Source organism: Phoca vitulina, unplaced genomic scaffold (assembly GCF_004348235.1).
Source record: "Phoca vitulina isolate PV1807 unplaced genomic scaffold, GSC_HSeal_1.0 scaffold7, whole genome shotgun sequence".
NCBI classification, from domain to species: Eukaryota; Metazoa; Chordata; class Mammalia; order Carnivora; family Phocidae; genus Phoca; species Phoca vitulina.
The window spans coordinates 6277875-6297432 of NW_022589710.1; the positions used below are offsets into that span (position 1 = coordinate 6277875).

Here is a 19558-nt window from a genome sequence, read left to right on the forward strand (position 1 = left end):
CAGCTGAGGCTATGGGTCAGTGATGCTCTGCAGACTGCAATCTAAGAAGTACATTTTCATAGCTGCCACAATAGCTAGCATATATTGGACACACAAAAGATGCCAGTCAACATTCTAAACACATAGTAGGCATTACCTCATTGATTCTTCACAGCAACACTGTAAGACTGTTTTTTTAACTATTCTGTTTTTATAGATGAGGAAACTGAAGCTAAGTGGCTTGCCCAAGTTCACACAGCTATAAAGCAGTAAAAATGGATTCAAACACAAATCTCTCTGAATGCATGGCTAGATGCCTTTAACCACCTGTTTCCTATCTTCAGAGGGCTTAGAACTGGCCAGGTAAAGATACATGGGAATAGACAAACATAATAAAACATAATTGCTCTTGATGCTGATAATTACAAATTGTCTATAAGAAAGATTGCTTCAGTATATCTGGAGGAAATCAGAGAATGCTTTGGTTTATACCTAAAGGAGGAATAGATATTTGTGCAGAAAACAGAGGATTCCAGGGAAACAGGGAATAATGTTGAAGAGGAAAAAGAATGTAGGCGTATCAGAAGGCTAGTTCTAGCATGGACTTAAATATTTTCAAATTATTTGAAGCACCAGCAGTGTCCCAATTCTTCTCAAAGGGTTGAAAAATGAGGAAGCTGTGTCCAACCCAAGCTCCTAGCAGCAGGTAACTTTTTCCACCAGATAAGGTTGAAACAAATAGTGCCAATGCCAAAACAGGTGAAGAGGATGTTGATCACAGCAAATAAAATGCAGACAGGGAGCAGTCAATTGAAAAGTGACATCTAGGGACGTCTGGGTGTCTCAGCGGGTTAAGCGTCTGCCTTCAGTTCAGGCCATGTTCCTGGGGTCCTGGGATCAAGCTGGAATGGGGCTCCCTGATCAGCGGGGAGTCTGCTAAACCCTCTCCCTTTGCCCCTCCCCCCTACACTTGTGCTCTCTCTCTCTCTCTCTCTCCTCTCAAATAAATAAATAAAATCTTTATTTTAAAAAAAGGTGACCTCCAAATCAGCAGTGACCGCAGCAGCAGCCCGCTCTCATTCCTAGAGGTAAAAGTAAAGACACCATTTGGAGAGAACGTGGAAAGGAGGCAAAGTCTTCTGAAGAAGTCAACTGAATGAGAGTTGGTACTAAAAGATTGCAGTGTAAGCCCCAAAGACAAATCACTGCCCACAATTTGAAGTGCACCCCTTAGCACTAAAATAAATAATAACTTTATTTAAAAATAAATACCTCATTGCCTGAGTAAGGAAGGAGCACCCATGAGAAAAAGATTTGGGCTGAATATAAGATGGAGATTTTCCTCTTATAGAGTCAACCTAACAAGTGTTAAGATTCTGATTTCTAACTACCAGAATCTTAAATGGCTATATCTAGGACATAACTCAGCATTCCCACTTCAATAAATCATTCTTACAAAAATTATAGCATGAATACATGGAGATGGATATATAAAAAGTCCTATGAGGTACTATTTGCAATAGAAAAAGCTAAAAATAAATATTCATCTAGAGGAGACTTATTATACTATGGTATATCAAAATGCACCAACCTGGAAGAAGTTATTTGTGTGTTCAATAAATACTTAGTGAGAAATTACAAAGGACCAAGCATTGTGCCAGGAGCTAGGGACACAGAAGTGAAGACTGATATGGTCTCTGACCTTATGGAGTTTGTAGTCTGGAAAACTAGACAGATAAATACCAAGTATACAATGACGCATGCAAACAAAGAGGAAAATAAGATGTTGTAATAAAGAATAATAGGGAGAGGGGCGCCTGGGTGGCTCAGTCGTTAAGCGTCTGCCTTCGGCTCAGGTCATGATCCCAGGGTCCTGGGATCGAGCCCCGCATCAGGCTCCCTGCTCTGTGGGAAGCCTGCTTCTCCCTCTCCCACTCCCCCTGCTTGTGTTCCCTCTCTCGCTGTGTCTCTCTCTGTCAAATAAAAAAATAAATAAAATCTTTAAAAAAAAAAAAAAAAAAGAATAATAGGGAGAAAGGGGGAGAAAGAGAGATTGCAATATTTAATTAAATAGATTAATTAAATAGATCTTTTAGAGGTAATATTTAAAGTGAAATCTATGGAATCAATAAGAGAGGCATTGTAAAAAAAAAATTAATTAAAAAGCAGAAGAACAGTGTTCCAGGCAGGGGAAATTAAGGGTAAGAACCTAGGGGAAGATGCAAGAGAGGGGCTACCCCAGAGGGTCTCACATCCAAGTAGATGAGAGGGTATAGGATCCACTTATAAGTGGAGGGATGGACCTTTAACGGCAGGAAAGACACAGCCTGCATTTTAACATAAGAAAATAAATAAGATGGTGACAATGGTCACAGGCATATATCTATTTACTGGTCGGAAAATGAGAGAATTAGTTCTAATCTACTATTTTCTATTTTCCTCCATGAATTTATGTGAGCGGAGAATGGAGAGATACAAGTTAGGTGGAAGGCGAGAAGAAAAATAAGTTATAAAATAATTTTCCCAGAAAACAGGAAAGAGAATCTATTAAAAATATGTAGCAGAATTTTCAAGGCAGTGTTGAAAGTCCATAGATAATTGCATACGGTGCAGATATGCATATTAATTACTCTTGCTGTAATTAATATACTTCATTCTCTTTGTTTGGCTTTCTACTTGGCAAAACCTCCAGATTTAACACATGGAAAAAAAACTGTGGAAATGACAAATACAAAACAATTAAAAACATAATGAGATTTAAACAAGGATATATACGTTATGAGCAACCATGTAAATAGTGCTAAATAGAATTACATTCAAATTATTAAAATAACTAACGTTGCAAACAAACTATGACTCATTTTAACATTATTTACCAAACGAAATAAACTAAAATGAATCTCTTCTTAAAATAACTTTTTAAAAAAATGTTACCTTTTAAAGTGTCTCAGATTTTTAAAAAAACATATGGGCAGGTAGGAAATTTAAAATAAAAAGCAGAAGCCTTTGTACAGCCTAAACATAGATATGGTAGTGTGCCAGGTTTTAGCTAAAGTTTCTCTATATATAACCTGTAATAGGTCCAGTATTTACTTTTTTAAATGTTTTATTTGTAAAGAACATATAATGTAACTAATTAAATGCCAATTAATGAGGTTTTAATTTTTAATTATTTTTTTAATTTCTAATTTTTAAATAATTTATATACCACTTACCCATTTCTCTTACTCCCTATTCCCCAACTCTGGCAACAACCAATCTGTTCTCTGTATCTATGAGCTTGTTTTTTGTTTGTTTGTTTGTTTGTTTCTTTATTTGTTTGAGATTCCACATATAAGAGAGATCATACAGTGTATTTCTTTCTGACTTAATTTATTCAGTCATAATGTCCTTGAGGTCCATCCATGTTTCACAAATGGCAAGATTTCATTCTTTTATGGCCGAATAATATTCCATTGTGTATGCACACCACACTTTCTTTATTCATTCATCCATCATTCATCCATCCATCCATTCATCCTTCTTTCCATATCTTAGCTATTGTAAATAATGCTGAAATGAACATGGGGGTGCATATATCTTCTCAAGTCAGTATTTTCGTTTTCTTCAGATAAATACTTAAAAGTAGAAATGTTGAATCATATGGTAGTTCTATTTTCAACTTTTTGAGGAACCTCCATAACTTTTTCCATAGAGCCTACACCAATTTACGTTTCCACCAACAGCGCACAAGTGTTCGCTTTTCTCCATATTCTCACCAACACTTGTTATTTGTCTTCTTGATACTAGCCATTCTGACTGGTATGAGGTGGTATCTTATCATGGTTTTGGTTTGCATTTCCCTAGTGACTAATGATGGTGAACATCTTTTCATGTGCCTTTTGGCCATCTATATGTCTTCTTTGGAAAATGTCTATTCAGATCTTCTGCCCATTTTTTAATTGACTTGTTTGTTGTTTTGCTATTGAGTTGTAGGAGTTCTTTCTATATTTTGGATATTAGCTTCTTATCATATATATGATTTACAAATGTTTTCTCTCATTCAGTAGGTTGCCTTTTCATTTTGAAGACAGCTTCCTTTGCTGTGCAGCCTTTTAGTATGATATAATCCCACTTATTTATTTTTGCTTTTGGAGCCAGATTCAAAAAATCATCTCCAAGACCTATGTCAAGGAGCTTACTATCTATGTTTTCTTCTTGGAATTTTATGGTTTCAGGTATTTCATTCAAGTCTTTAATTCATTTTCAGTTAATTTTTGTGCATGGTACAAGATAGTGGTTGAGTTTTATTCTTTTGCATGTTGCTATACAATTTTTCCAACATGATTTACTAAAGAGATTGTCCTTTCCCTACTATATATTCTTGGCTTCTTTGTCATTAATTAATTGACCAATAGGTGTGGCTTTATTTCTGGGCTCTCTATTCTGTTCCATTGATCTTTTGGTCTGTTTTTATGCCAATACCATACTGTTTTAATTACTATAGCTTTGTAATATAACTTAATGGTTTAATATTGAAGTCAGGGAATGTGACCCCTCCAGCTTTGTTCTTTTTTCTCAAGATTGCTTTGGCTATTCAGGGTGTTTTGTGATTCCATAAAAATTCAGGGTTATTTGTTCCATTTCTTTGAAAAATGCCTTTGGGATTTTGATAGGGATTGCATGGATTCTGTAGAGTGTTTTGGAGAAATTTATTCTTCAAATCTATGAGCATGAAATATCTTTCCATTTATTTGTGTCTTTAATTTTTTTTTCATTAATGCCTAGTAGTTTTCAATATATAGTTCTTTCACCTCCTCGGCTGAATATGTTTTTAACTATTTTATTCTTTTTGATGAAACTGTAAATGGGATTGTTTTCTTTCTTATTCTGATAGTTCATTATTAGTGTATAGAAATACAACACATTTTTGTGTACTGATTTTGTATACTGCAACTTTACTGAATTCATTTATTTATTTTAACAGTTTTTCTACAAAGTCTTTAGGGTTTTCTATATGTAATATCATGTAATCTGCAAATAGTGACAGCTTATTAAAGTGTCAGTCTGAGGAGCAAACATCTAATTTAACACATACATTTAGGAGCCTGCTGGAACACTCTCTGGAGGTAGGGACTGGCAGGAATCATCTTTGTACTTTCACTTTGACACACTCCAGAGCACCAGGGTTTCCAGGAAGGGAGCTTTTACATGCATCTGGTGCTCTAATTTTTATGGCTGCCACCAAGAGGATGCCTCCTGACTGCCTGGCTCTGGACGCCAGGGATGCTTGTGTTTGGTCCCCTGGTACTATAATAACTGGTATCATCCAGAAAGGAGCTCATACCCCTATTCAGTGCCGATTTTTGTGGCTGCTGCCAGGGAATACCTCTATATTGTCTGGCTCTGGCTACCAGTGCGGTTTGACACTCATGGGACTTACAGGACTGTAACCAATGAAGAAATCCTTCAACAGCTACCACCCCTAGGGCACAGCAAGAGACACAGACCCAGGAGTTTGGTCTTTTTGTGAAGGAGGCCTTTTAGCTAATCACCATGACTGAGGTCTGGGGGACAGGCTTCTAATTAAACACACATCTAGAGGCTGACTACAATTATTTCCAGAATCATTGGAGGATAGGCGCTTTGCTTTCTTCATCCTCTCCCTCTGCTGCACTCCCGAGTTCCAGTGTCTCCTGGAGGGGAGCTTCACACACAGTTGGTACCCTGTTTTTGTTTTTGTTTTTTTTACATCTGTCACCTTGGGTTATGTAGCTGCCACCCAGGGACACTCCCTTGGTTCTGGTGGCCAGGGGGGCTTGCATTCTGGGTCCCATGGGACTGTGACAATCAGAGAAACGGTTCTGGGCTGGCTGCAACCCCAAGGGCAGTGTGCAAACAGCAGATTAAGGCACACCCCTATGGTCTTTTTGTGAAGGAGGTCTCTTGGCTTGTCCTGGAGCTTTAGCGTGAAGGGCAGATTTCAGGTTTGACAAACATCTAGTAGGCTATGGATTTGCTCTCAAGGACCACAGGTTGTAGATGGCAGCTTGGCACTCTCCCTCTGCCTTCTTCCACCTCACTAATACCTTCCAGGAAAGGGCTATACACTCATCTTGAACCCTAATTTTTGTGACTGCTGCCCAGGGAACACCACCAGACTGCCTGGCCAGTGGGACTTAACACTTGCAGTCCCAGAGGACTGTTTATATTTGCTTTTAAAGCTGCTGCCTGAGGATCTGACTTCCAAATAAACTGAATTTAAGTGCTGAGATTCTCTCCTTAAGAATACTGACAGGCCTTGACACATTCTAAACTACTGAGAGTTATCAAAATATAATAGGCTGCTTAAATAAGCACAAAAACTTTGAGAGATGACAAAGAGCTGGGACTGGGTTGAATGACAAGGTTGCTTTCCTACATGAGGCCCCTCCTTCAAGATTGGGAAAGGTGGTTGTCTCATCTACCATACAGAAACTACCACAGAGAGCCTAGCAAAATGAATAAACAGAGGAATATGTTCCAAATGAATGAACAAGATAAAACCTCAGAAAAAACATTCATGAAATGGAGATAAGTAATTTACCTGATAAAGAGTTTAAAATAAAGGTCGTAAGGATGCTCAACAAACTAGGGAGAAGAACGGATGACCAATGGGAAGTTCAACCTAGAGATGGAAAATATAAGAAAGTACCAAATAATTCATAGAGCTAAAGAATCAATAACTGAACTGAAAAATATACTAGATGGGTTCAACAGCAAATTAGATGAAGCAAAAGAAAAGATCAGTCAACTCTAAGGCAAGGCAGTGGAACTCGCCCAATCAGAACAGCAAAAAGAAAAAAGAACGGAAAAGGTGAAGATAGCTTAAAGGCTTATAGACGACATCAAATGGACTGACACTCATTTTATAGGGGTCCCATAAGAATAAGAGAGAGAGAACGAGGCAGAAATCTTGTTTGAAGAAATAATGGCCGCAAACTTCCCTAACCTGAGGAAGGAAACAGTTCCAGGAAGCCCAGAGAGTTCCAAACAAAATGAACCCAAAGAGAGCCACAAGAAGACACATTTCAATTAAAATGTCAAAAGTTAAAGACAAGAAGAGAATATTAAAAGCAGTAAGAGAAAAACAAATTATTATTTACAGAGAAATCCCCATAAGAATATCAGATTCTTTAGCAGAGACTTTGTAGGCCAGAAGGGAGTACACGATATATTCAAAGTGCTGAAAGGAAAAAACTTAAAACCAAGAATATTTAACCTGGCAAAGTCATCATTCAAAACTGAAGAAGAGAAAAAGAATTTGCCAAACAAGCAAAAGCTAACAGAGGTCATCGCCACTAAACTGGTCTTACAAGAACTGTTAAAGGGACTTCATTAAGCTGAGAAGAAAGGGTACTAATTGGTAACAAAAAACATATCAAAGAATAAACCTTATTAGAAAGGTAAATAAATAGTAAAGGTAGTAGATAAATAGTAAAGGTAGTAAAAGTAGTAAAACTAGTATAAAAGTTAAAAGATAAAAGTTGTTAAAGTAACTATGATTAAAATAATTAGCTAAGGGATATACAAGTAAAATGCAATATCAAAATCATAATACATGCAGGAGGAAGTAAAAATATTGAGCTTTACAATGGGAACAAAATTAAGATGTCATCAACTTAAAATAGACTGTTACAGATATAAGTTGTTATAAGCAAACCTCACGGTAAATACAAAGCAAAAATCTATAGTAAATATGCAAAAGATAAAAAGAAAGGAAGTATACCACTAAAGAAAGTCATCAAATCACAAAGGAAGAGACCAAGAGAAGGAAGAAACAGAGAGGAATTAAATAAACAGCCAATAAATAATAAAATGACAACAATTATATACCTATCAATAATTACTTTAATGTAAATGGACTAAATTCACTAATCATTTTGTGATGTAAGCATTCATTAAAAATTCATTTATTCAGTGCCTCAGTATAAAAAAAAAATGTAATGTCAAATGTTTTGGAGAACTCAGAGGTGAGCTACATAGAAGTACTTCCCTCTGATCATAAGGAAATATCTATTCTCAGAAAATGCTCTTTTCAGGTTTTATCACACCACCCTTCCAAATTACTTGTCTTAGATTATGGCTCCTGCTCCTATCTTTCCAGTTTCTCTTGCTTGGTTCTGTATTTTGGAATAAGGTAATTGAAGATTTCCTTTACTAATCCATTGAACACTCCTCTCTGGTGTACTAGTGAGACTCAGCCACCTATACTCTCTACTTGCATTATCCTTCATCCCCACACACATGGAGTACAGAGGACCCCAACAGTTAGGGACCCTTGTCAGTGTGGCTGGTCAGTCTAAGGCGAAAAGAAGTGAGAATGAAAGAAGTAGTCTGAGTTAATTACATCAAATGAGGAATTCCTTGCTCTACTCTCTGATTCCTATACCTCTAAAATACATAAAAAGATAACAAAAGTACAATTTTCAGAAACTGATCTACCAGAGACCAAATGGAAATGTATACACTAAATAGAACATGCTAACAAATCTAATTGAGAAATAGTTTTTGTAATGATTGGAATTAATCATTATTTCCCTCCTGACCCCTCACCTTGAGTGATGGCTGTATCAAGTATGTAATATACTCGCTTAAAAAAAAAAAAAAAAAGATTCACCTGTCATAAAAACTAAAAATGTGGAATTAGTGCAGCATCTGGCAGATATTTATTAATCATGCCAACTAAAACAGATGGTAGTCAATCTTTAAAATCTGGGTTTGTTTGTTTTTTTATGGCCTGGAATGACAATGGACAAGAGGTCAAATATTACACTAAAAGTGGTAATTGTCTTTTATTTAAGAAGAATAAAATGGGTATCTTCAAACTTTGTTTGAATAGTTGTCCTCTCTCCAAAAGAGTTCAGATTAGTTTACATACCTTTTAATTTACACGACAGAGTATCATTTGAAAAGTTTCATCTTAGAAAAATAACAAGGATAGAAGAAGTTAAGGAATACTATTCTACCTTATAACTATACTATTCTACCTTAGACCCCAATGCCCTATCTACAGATCGAAGGACTACAGAGTAAACATGAAGCTACTCTGAATATCAGAGAAGTATATACATGTTATGCACAGATACATACAAACACACATATAGGGTTTATTTATATGATTATAGCATCATGCTCATAAATCTTAATCCACTGCAATAATTTAGACTTCAAAATCTTCAACGCCATTGCTGACCCTTGGCTTCCATTCCTGGTTGCTCAGTCTCTGACTCAGACCCCCTCACTCCCTGGAACATCCAAATGTCATTGCAATTCATCCACCAACTTTGCATTCTTTAATCACATGGTTTGTTGTCATTTATGAGTTCAAACAGGTTTTGTTTTAATGTGTAATGATCTCATATCCTCCTGACCTACCAAAATATAGTAAAATGTATGTTTTTGCCATGAAAGTGATATAGAAAAAAAATAATTGCCAGTCACTTTCAGGATTGTTCAACCAAGGTTAGACTAGTTAGTTTGGGCAATCTGAAAACCCTAAATTTGCTAAATTTTCTTAATGGAATCTCTAACAGTAGGGACTATCAGACAACTTTTGCAAAATTATGCATAGAAAAACTTCATAGATTAATGAAATTCTCTTGGTTGGATGATCCTCACTTATTCGGTAAAATTTTCCACTTGATGCTTGAAAATGTTCTCAGGGCTTTATTTCTAGTTAATAAATTCAGTATTTATTTTACATCTACCATTTGCAGAGCATTGTGTTAGGTACTTTCAGGTACTGTTTCAGGAACAAAGAAAACAGAGGCCCTACCCCTAAGTAGCTTGTCAATTAAATTGGAAAGCAAGATAGAAATGTGTGGTGAGATTTCTAAAATAAACACAAGAGGAAATTTTGTGAGATGGTTTGTAACTTTTCTTCCCTCCTCATCTCCCATCTTTATTTTTATTAGCTAATTTACATGAGGGCTTTTAGTAGTTTTGTCTAAGAAGAAAGAAGGGCTAGTAAGAGAAGGATAGTGCTTTGTGCACAAACTCATGGGAGAGGAAAGAGAAAAATACAACATCAATTACTGGAAGGAACCATTTTTGAGCTCTGGTTAGAACTGATGTTAGAGACAGAAAAACTTCAGATGATTTTCCTAGCAAGATTCTATGAGACCTAGAGCATAAAGTCATGTAGTTTCATGGGGAAGAAGGGAGAATGGGATGCAAGTAATTAAATTCAGTGTGAAGTTGGAGAACAAGCTCATTTTTACCTTTCTGTTATTTCCTAGAGATCTGCACAGTTTTGACTCACTAAGAGGTCAAAGAATCCATCAGTAGAAATCCCTGTGCTTAACAGAACATCAGGAACAAGTACAATACCCGCTGAGGGGCCTTCTCGAAGTAGTGGTGGCCATTTTGATGCACCACTGTCAAATGATGAGTGCAGAAGAATGGGAGCAGCCTTCTTCCCAACTATATTACAATGGCCCCTGGGGCCCCGGAAATAACAGAGATGCGAAGAAGTGGTGCCTAAGTCCTGCAGTGATGTAAGATTGAGCTAATGAATTATTAAAATCCACAGATGAAGCCCTGAGAACAATTTAGGATAGAATATAATTAAATACAAAATTGTGTGGTAGGAACCCCATTTGTCATAGAATTTCATAGATGGTTGATGGCTGAAAGAGTAAAGTCTTTATCAAAGTGTTGAGAATAATATGGGACATTGAAGGACTTGTGGGTCTTATGAACTATATCATAATTCATATGTTGAAATCTAACCCTCAATTTGATGGTATTAGGAGGTGGGGCCATTGGGAGATAATTAGATCTTGAGGGTATAACCCTCATAAATGGGATTAGTGTCCTTACAAGAAGGGGACAGAGAGCTAACTCTCTTTCTGCCATGTGAGGATACAACTAAAAATTGGCAGTCTACAGCCCGAAAGAGATGTTTCACCAGAACCTGATCATACTGTCACCCTGTCTCAGGCTCTCAGCCTCTAGAACTTTGAGAAAAAAAAATCTGTTGCTTAAACTAAAAAGGAAGAAAGGAAGGAAAGAAGGAAGGAAGGAAGGGAAGGAGGGAGGGAGGGAGGGAAGGAGGGAAGGAAGGAAGGAAGGATAAGAAAGAAAGGCAGTCAGAGAAAAGACCAAACATTATTCTGGTGATAAAAATTCTTCAACATGGAAGTTTCAGTGGTATGATGGGAGCTAAAACTAGATCCAAAGTGTTGTAAAATACTGGATATCAATAAAATGGAGATGGTGAACATTGATCATTCAGTGTAAAAGTCTGCCAATTAAAGATTTTAGATGGTCGATAAAGGAAAATATTTCAAATGAAAACATTTGCTTTTTCTTATGTTTTAAAAAGCTTCCTTTTTTTTTTTTTTTGAAGTATATTTGAGGGCAGAAAACATGAAACCAAAGAGTAAGAGATGGAACAGAAAAATCAGAGTGAAGTTTGATAACTGAAATAGTCCCGGTTAAATAAAATTAGTATCTGCTTTGATATATCAGACAATACTAGAAAACAATGTATTTTGAATTCTTACATATTTTATTAGTCAAATATTTATTTTCAAATAACAGTAAGGTTTTTGGAATTCAAAATAATTTAGTTTATGCAAATTTTTCCACTAGTGGTTTTTATTTTGTGTTTTATCTCAGTTTTTTATTCCACTGCCTTGATTTTTTTAAGTTGTTCTTTGTGACAATATCTGGCTATGATTACACACATGAAAAGTTTGTCACAGCTTTTCCTCAATCCTAACTCTGCCCCTCAAATAAAACACAAGGGGAAAAAAACTGCTCAATTGGTTTTCTGGGCTCTCACAACACCACATATATGGTGTTAATCCCTTAAACTCAGCAAACTGTTGATGTATAAAAAACAATATTCTCCAAGTGCAGAGGGTCAAGTAGTGCAAAGATACTTAAAATGATACAGAAGGCCCATGTCTCTACTACAAAAAGAATTACTGAACTGCTGTTTGCAATGCTCTGTTTTTGTATGTAACTTTTCTTGGCAACAGATGCAGTATTTATAGTAAAGTCTATCACCGTTTATTAATGTTATACATTAGAGTTATTTGCTACTCTAAAAATGATATGCTAAAATATGCCGAAGCATTTTCAAATAAAACAAGAAAAATGAACTGACAATTTATTAATTGCATTTCATTGTTTCATAATAGAACATGATAAACCTTGAATAAAACAACATAAATATATCAATTCCATTTAGCATAATTGTTCTAACCATTTATAATGAAGTCCCCAGAGAGTTCTTTTCTACTCATTTTCCCTAAAGTTGCAAGAGATTTTTTTCCCTTTCTTTATTTCCTTCTGTCATTGTTTAAAACAGTTGCTTTCCAGTAATTCACAGGCAAGCATAAGAATACAGCAGTAACCTGAATGTACATGTGTCCAGAGAACTGATAAACAACTTGCTAATTGGAATATTTCAACTCAATGTGATTTGGGAAATCTTGTTGCAGATATAGTGCATCTTGCATGTTGTTTATTGCAAGACAAAATGGATCAAAGGACCAGTCTTAAAGCTCTAATAACAGATACCAAAATAGTTGCATTATTAAATGTATACCAGTGACTCAGTTTACCATAAGAAGAAATTCTACCATATGTTTTAGATACCATGTTTTTCAGGAGTGCATAATAAACCTGCTTCAGCTTTGAGGAACTGGTATATGTAGGAACACCAAGCAACTCAATAGCTGAGTTAGATATAGGGTCAACGGTCATGCTCTCTATGTTAAAGACACATTGGAGGAAGAGATGTACATTTACAGGAGAATTTATCAGTTAAAGGCCATAAATTCTTTGCATGCATGTTTGTGTTCCTGATAGCTCTGAAAACATTAAATAAGTACACCTTCCTCCTTCATGTGTGGGACTAGTCTCTATTTTAATACCAAGAAGAAGAGAGCAGAAACAGGGTTGACAGAAGAGCAAGAGAACAAGTAGACTCAACTGTGTATGAATATTCAGCTCCAAGAAAGTCAGTAACTCATATCAGCGGAGAGAAGATGGATAGCCACATGGAAAACAATAAAAATGAACCAATTTTTTACATTATACATTTGGATAGGTTCTAAAAGGATCAGAGAGTTGTTACATTAAATAAATATAGCAAAACTAGTACTAGAAGAAACATAAATTAAGTGCTCTATAATTTGTGTTTGGGGAAAACTTTCTTAACTATAATTCAAAATCCAGAAGGAAAAAAGGGAAAATGGCTCAACCTATTAAATTTTAAGAATTTTTCACACAGAAAGGTCACCTGGGTGGCTCAGTCAGTTAAGCATCCTATTCTTGATCTCAGCTCAGGTCTTTATCTCAGGGTTGTGAGTTCAAGTCCTGTGTTGGGCTCCATGCTGGGTATAGAGCTTACTTAAAAAAATAAAAATCTTTCACAAGGGAAAAACACTATAAGCAAAGTAAAAAGACAAGCTGAGGGGAAAAAAATTGCAATCATATCACAGGCAAAGGAGTAATGTACTTAATATATTATTAACTTCTAATAATAGCAAAGAAAAACACCAAAATTCTAAATGATCTGTGACTTTCAACAATGTTCCATCTTTCTTATAATCGCAAGACCACTTCTCACCTATCAGAATGGATAAAATACAAAAATTTGACAATATAACCTACAGATGAAGCTGTTAGGAAATGCATTCTAATACATTGCAGCTGGAATGCAAAATATCATAACCCATAAGGAGACGAATTGGCAATATCTAACAAAATTTCATATATTTACCCTTTACCTAGCAATCCCACTTCTAGGAAACTATTCTAAAATATACTGGTAAAATACACAAAAGATGGTTTATTACAGCACTCTTTGCAATAGCAAAAAGCTTGAAACAAAGAAAAGTTCCATCAGATTGGGAATTAGTCATGTATATCAACACAACAGAGTACTGTGCAGCTCTAAAAAGTAATGAGGAATATCTTTCTATATTACTATGGTGTAATCTCCAAGAAAGGTGAAAAATATCAAGGTGGAAAACTGCATGTGCCGTATGCTACTGTTTATCTAAGGAAATGAATATATATATAATATATATTGTAAAATTTATATAATATAGCAATGAACAATTTATATTATAAAATTTACATTGTAATATCATAGTAATATAAAATTTGTATAAAATAAAAATTTATACCATAAAAACAACAATAAAGTTAAGTATATGAAGGTGTCCCTAGAAGGAAAGAGAATAGAAAGGATAGGGATTAAAAACTGAACATTTCTGAATATGCCTTGTTTTGTAAATTTCAAATTTGACTTTGAACCCACCTAAATATTTTAAATAATTTTAAAGCAAAATCAGTTTCAAAAAAGCATTTCCTAATTCCTGAAGTCCTGAAAGTAAAATTCATGTATCAAATTATAGCACATTCTTCCCCTCCTGGGAAAGAATGAAGGGGGGGAAATCGGAGGGGGAGACGAACCATGAGAGACTCTGGACTCTGAGAAACAAACTCAGGGTTCTAGAGGGGAGGGGGGTGGGGGGATGGGTTAGCCTGTGATGGGCATTAAAGAGGGCACATACTGAATGGAGCACTGGGTGTTATATGCAAACAATGAATCATGGAACACTACATCAAAAACTAATGATGTAATGTATGGTGATTAACATAACATAATAAAAAAATCAATTTAATTTTGATCAAAAGCATTTACTCAATGGTTATGGGCAAATAAAAAATATACATAAATATATGTCTTAAAAAAAAAATTATAGCACAGCCGCACAAGGAAGAACTACTCCAAGTAACTTGTAATTTTACCAAACGTTCCTAGTGGGATTTACTCTAAAGGCAACATAAACAGCAAAAAAAATATAATTAATTTGTTTTCAGTTAGTGACTGTCAATATCATTATACTGCAACAGCTATGTATATATAGTGAAATAAAGCAAATGGGTAACTATATTGGTGTTTTGGAGAAACTAAGATTTAAACATAGAGGAAACAAAATGCAATTATAAGATCAATAAGGTTAAGTAATATCCCCACAGTCTTGACTATGAATTGTGATTATACTTATGATTATATATGTACAGGGATATATGTATTTCTGCCTACTGAAAGGTCTTAAAATAGTAACCAATACAGTGACGATGTGCACGCTTAACCCCTGGTCTTTAATTGCAAGATGTAGAGAAATAGCTAGTTCCAGGTATCAGTCAAGAGATATATACATTATGAACCTAGATCATTTTACATACTGAAAGGCAAGTTACTATCAAAGTCTATCAGGGTTAGCTGTGATGGACTCAAGCGCTAATATAAAAAAAGGCTACTACTGGCCAAAGACTGGACAATTTGAGCATCAATAAGGATAATGATTGACATGAATTGAAACATATGACATATGTTTAAATCCATCACTTTTTAAAGATTCCTAATAGAAAGCAAAAACAATTAAGAAAATCTTATTGGTCTCCTTCAGAGGATATTAAGGAACTGACTCATTTTTCACAACTGGTAAATAAAGGAAAAGATCAAGCAGGTATACCACCTTTCCCAACCAACTATAATTCAGGATTACTAACTAGTTGGTGAGGGTACTATATGTTTATACAGTCATTCCAGTTAATAAATGAAGAAAAAAATGATAAAATAAAAATATCACCATCACATCCTAATATGAATCTGAGCAATGATCATCAATTGCTATAACATCAAAAAAGTTAACTAGATACTATGTGCCTCCTCATGGAGGTACCCAAAACTACCTATAAAGTATTCTTGCCAAAAACAAACAAACCTCTCCCCCCCTTCCCCCACCCCGAACCTAATGTGCACAAACTTCTTGCCCCCTGTTCTCATCTGTGTTTTCTCCCATCATCTGTGGAAATCAACAACCCTGAATCACTAACCTGAGGGGCAGGGTGGATCCTTTCCCTTTTGTGATGAATTTTCATTCTTTCCTTTGATTTTTTTTCCCTAAACATCATTTCTCTTCCCTGTTCCCTTCCTTCTGTTGCCAGGAGCACCAGCCATGCAAACTTTACTTTCAAAGCCCAAGAGAAGAGGAATTGGAAGTTAATGACAATGGGAACTAGACACACCCGCCTTTGTTTATGGAATGTGAGGAACAGGAGCTGGAGCCAAGGCAAGGTCAGCAATGCAGCTGAGGACTCTGGTGGAAGATTATCTGATGTTGGATAAAACAAATACAGTTTCTAGTAGCACACATTCAGTCTCAGGTCCAGTGCCCACATTACCCATACTTCTGAGCACCTATCTCCATACACCCTTTGTGACATTCAGGAAGACAAGGAACAATGCCAGGAAGATTCTTTACACACTAATTGTTAACAATGACTATAATATCCTGAAGGGTAGGAATTATGTCCTCTTGGATTTTGTGGCACACGTACCACATCACCTAGTACATTGCTGTGTATACGATAAACATTCAGCAACTAATTAGTGGACATAAGACAATGTAACAGAATAAATTGATACTTATAAATGATTTTTAAAAAGTATGTCATCATAGGCTACTGAAGCTCTCCACGTTCACTGAAGATATACTTGTTAAGTTGCAACATTAAAATTTTGTTTAAAAATCTAGAGACTAAAGAAAAAGGCTGAGAATTAATGCGGTAAACACACCACTTAAGAAGTTAGAAAAAGAACCTCAAAATAAATCCAAAGATAGTTGAAGAGAGGGGATCATGAAGATGAAAACAAAATCCCCAAAATAGAGACACTAAGGTACATTAGAATAGCAGCAAACCTGGCATATTTGAGCTCCAGAATAGATCTTTTCTTTTAACAACACCTCCTCTCTATGCTAAAAATAACTGTAATAATCATGAAATGAAATAACTAATAATGGCCATAGAAGACACACAGAAAATGAATATTTTATTTTATTGAACTTATATACAATCATGCCAGTAGAAATATTTTTTTTTAAAAAATGAAGGAGAGAAAAAGGAGAAAAATAATGGAATAATGTTTCTAAATTATATTACTATATTTTATCTTGAAAAAGAAAAGAAAAACTTGTATCTCTATAATCTGTTACAGTAATGAATAACATTATAATTAATAGCAAAGGGCAATTAAAAATTAATAAAGAATAAATTTCTATTTTAGAGGTATTTTTCAAATGCCATACAATATTTCATGTTTGAATTAAAACTTTTCACCCAACAAAAGAAGTATTATACCTAGTAGGTCCCACTCTACTTCATTGTTTAAATTTTTACATGATATAAAAACTAGAAGGACAGAAATGAAGTAACTAGATTTTATTTCTTCTTATCATTATTTATTTATAATCTACTGCATAAGCATAAGAACATGTACAATCATAGCAACTGGAGACAAAAACTGTCTAAAAGAAGATGTAACAAATCCAAACCATTATGCATTTACTCTCTAAATGAATGCAAATAACTGAGTCTGAGTAAGTCACAGGCAGACTCTATAACTAGGAGTTCTCGCATTAGCTTCCAGAATGATGTTTAATAATGCAAATAAGAAGGACATGGTACTTTGAAATGTACATATATGTTTTCAAAACTCGTAGCAACCACATCAATTATTTAGCTCTTAGGGTAATAAAAGAGTTTTTAAGGGGGGGGGCGGAGTATTTTAATCACTGATACTGTTTAGAATTACCAGTACATAATGATAATAAAAAGCTTGTCAACTTTTAGTCAGTTTTACCGTTGTTTTTAAATTTTCTACAGACAACACACCTCCTAATTGCCTGTGCCCAGGAAAGACGACTCCCACCACCCTCCCATCACGTGCCACTGCTGCAAAGATAATACTTGAAAAGCCTAGTAAATTGGACAAATGTAAAAATTCTGCAGAAGAGGCACAAATAAATAATACCAGGAATAAAAAAAAAAAAAAAAGAGAGATAACTTTAAATAGCAGAGCCACTAAAAAGGTAAGAAGAATACTCTGAACAACAGTATGACAATAAATTGGAAAGTTTTAGATGAAATGAAAATATTCCAGGAAAATGTAATTTATAAAAAGCAACTAAGAAAGAACATTTTAATAGTCAGTTAAGCTGAATGTTTATTTTAGTTCACAGAAAAACACTAATCACCCAGGGTTCACGGTAATTTATGCCAAACATTCAAGGATGGGCATCCCAATCTTAAGCTAACTTTTTCAGAAAATACAAGAAGAGGACAAACCTTCCACTCATTCCATGAGATCAGCATATCCTTGATACCAGAACTAGACAAGGACAGGAAGAGGAAAGAAAAGGTTACTGTAATTTGTGAACACAAAAAAATTCTAAACAATATATTAACAAACTGAATATAGCAGTATACAAAAAAAAATATCATGAACAAGTAGGACTCATCTCAACAATAGAAGAGTTATTTGACGTTTATTAATAATGAATCATGGAACACTACATCAAAAACTAATGATGTACTGTATGGGGACTAAATTAACATAACAAAATTAAATTAAATTAAAAAAAATTCATATTACCATTCTTATATATGCAAAGAAAGTTTTTCAAAGTTCAACATGCATTCATGATTTTAAAAATACACTTAAACTAGGAATACAAGATAATTTCCTTAAAAGCTACCTATGAAAATTGTAGAGCAAACATCATTTTTTTTAAGATTTTATTTATTTATTTGAAGGAGAGAGAGAGCACAAGCAGGGGGAGCAGCAGGAGGAGAGGGAGAAGCAGGCTTCCCGCTGAGCAAGGAGCCTGACACGGGGCTCGATCCCAGGACTCTGGGAACCATGACCTGAGCTGAAGGCAGATGCTCAACCAACTGAGTCACCCAGGCATCCCAGAGCAAACATCATTTTTAATGGGGGAACTTCGGAAGCATACCCTAAGAAATTAGCTACAATTTTTCTGGTTCTACATGTAATGAATTTGGAAGTCACCACTCTGTTCTAACAACAAGTAAAAAGCTGAACGTACTGAAAAATAATGAATTCTTCTTGGATCTGTAAAGGACAGGACACAGGGCAAAACTGCGTGCAACAGTGGAGAGACAGGTGAATACAGGGCATCACGGCTTCCTTGACCCACAAGAGAAACGGCCCTGGGAACCAGTACTACAGGTAGAAAACCCCCGCACTGCAACTGATAAATTGTAGCAGCTCAGTGAAGACAACACTGAAAGTAAAAAACACTAGGGAGACCCAGTAACTGGGGGGCCCTCACCATACCGTGAGATTTACCTCCAGGACCTCAGCCAGATTCCCAAGTAAATATCAGAGAAAAATCTCCTCGGCCCCAGGCAGGAGGAGAGGAAAAGGAACCATTTTGAAACACTCCAGAGCATTCTGTTCTTAGCAAGGACACCTCTCAAGGAGAAATTTTTTTACTGGAGCATAACCTACTTGGGTATTATCAGAACCTAACTGACCTGGGGAAAGAAAATACCCGACTACAGTCCACTCAGCAATCCTGTCCCAAATAAGAGAGGAGAAAAATGGGCCAAAGACCTTAACGGACATCTCACCAAAAAAGATACAGAGGTAGCAAAAGAGCATATGAAAAGATGCTTCACATCATATATCATCAGGGAAATGCAAATAAAAACAACCATG

At 35.4% G+C, this 19558-nt stretch overlaps 1 long non-coding RNA gene across 4 annotated transcripts in view; it reads right to left on the reverse strand.

Annotated features, from left to right (window-relative positions):
* Positions 1-19558, reverse strand: part of LOC116632869 — a 196963-nt gene that overhangs the window by 108486 nt on the left and 68919 nt on the right. For 3 of the 4 annotated variants that reach the window (XR_004299517.1, XR_004299518.1, XR_004299516.1), the window contains one exon: positions 18163-18205. The exons of the other annotated variant lie outside the window; for it this stretch is intronic. This is a non-coding gene — a long non-coding RNA (uncharacterized LOC116632869). The remainder of the gene's footprint in view (positions 1-18162; positions 18206-19558) is intronic. 4 annotated transcript variants of the gene reach the window in all.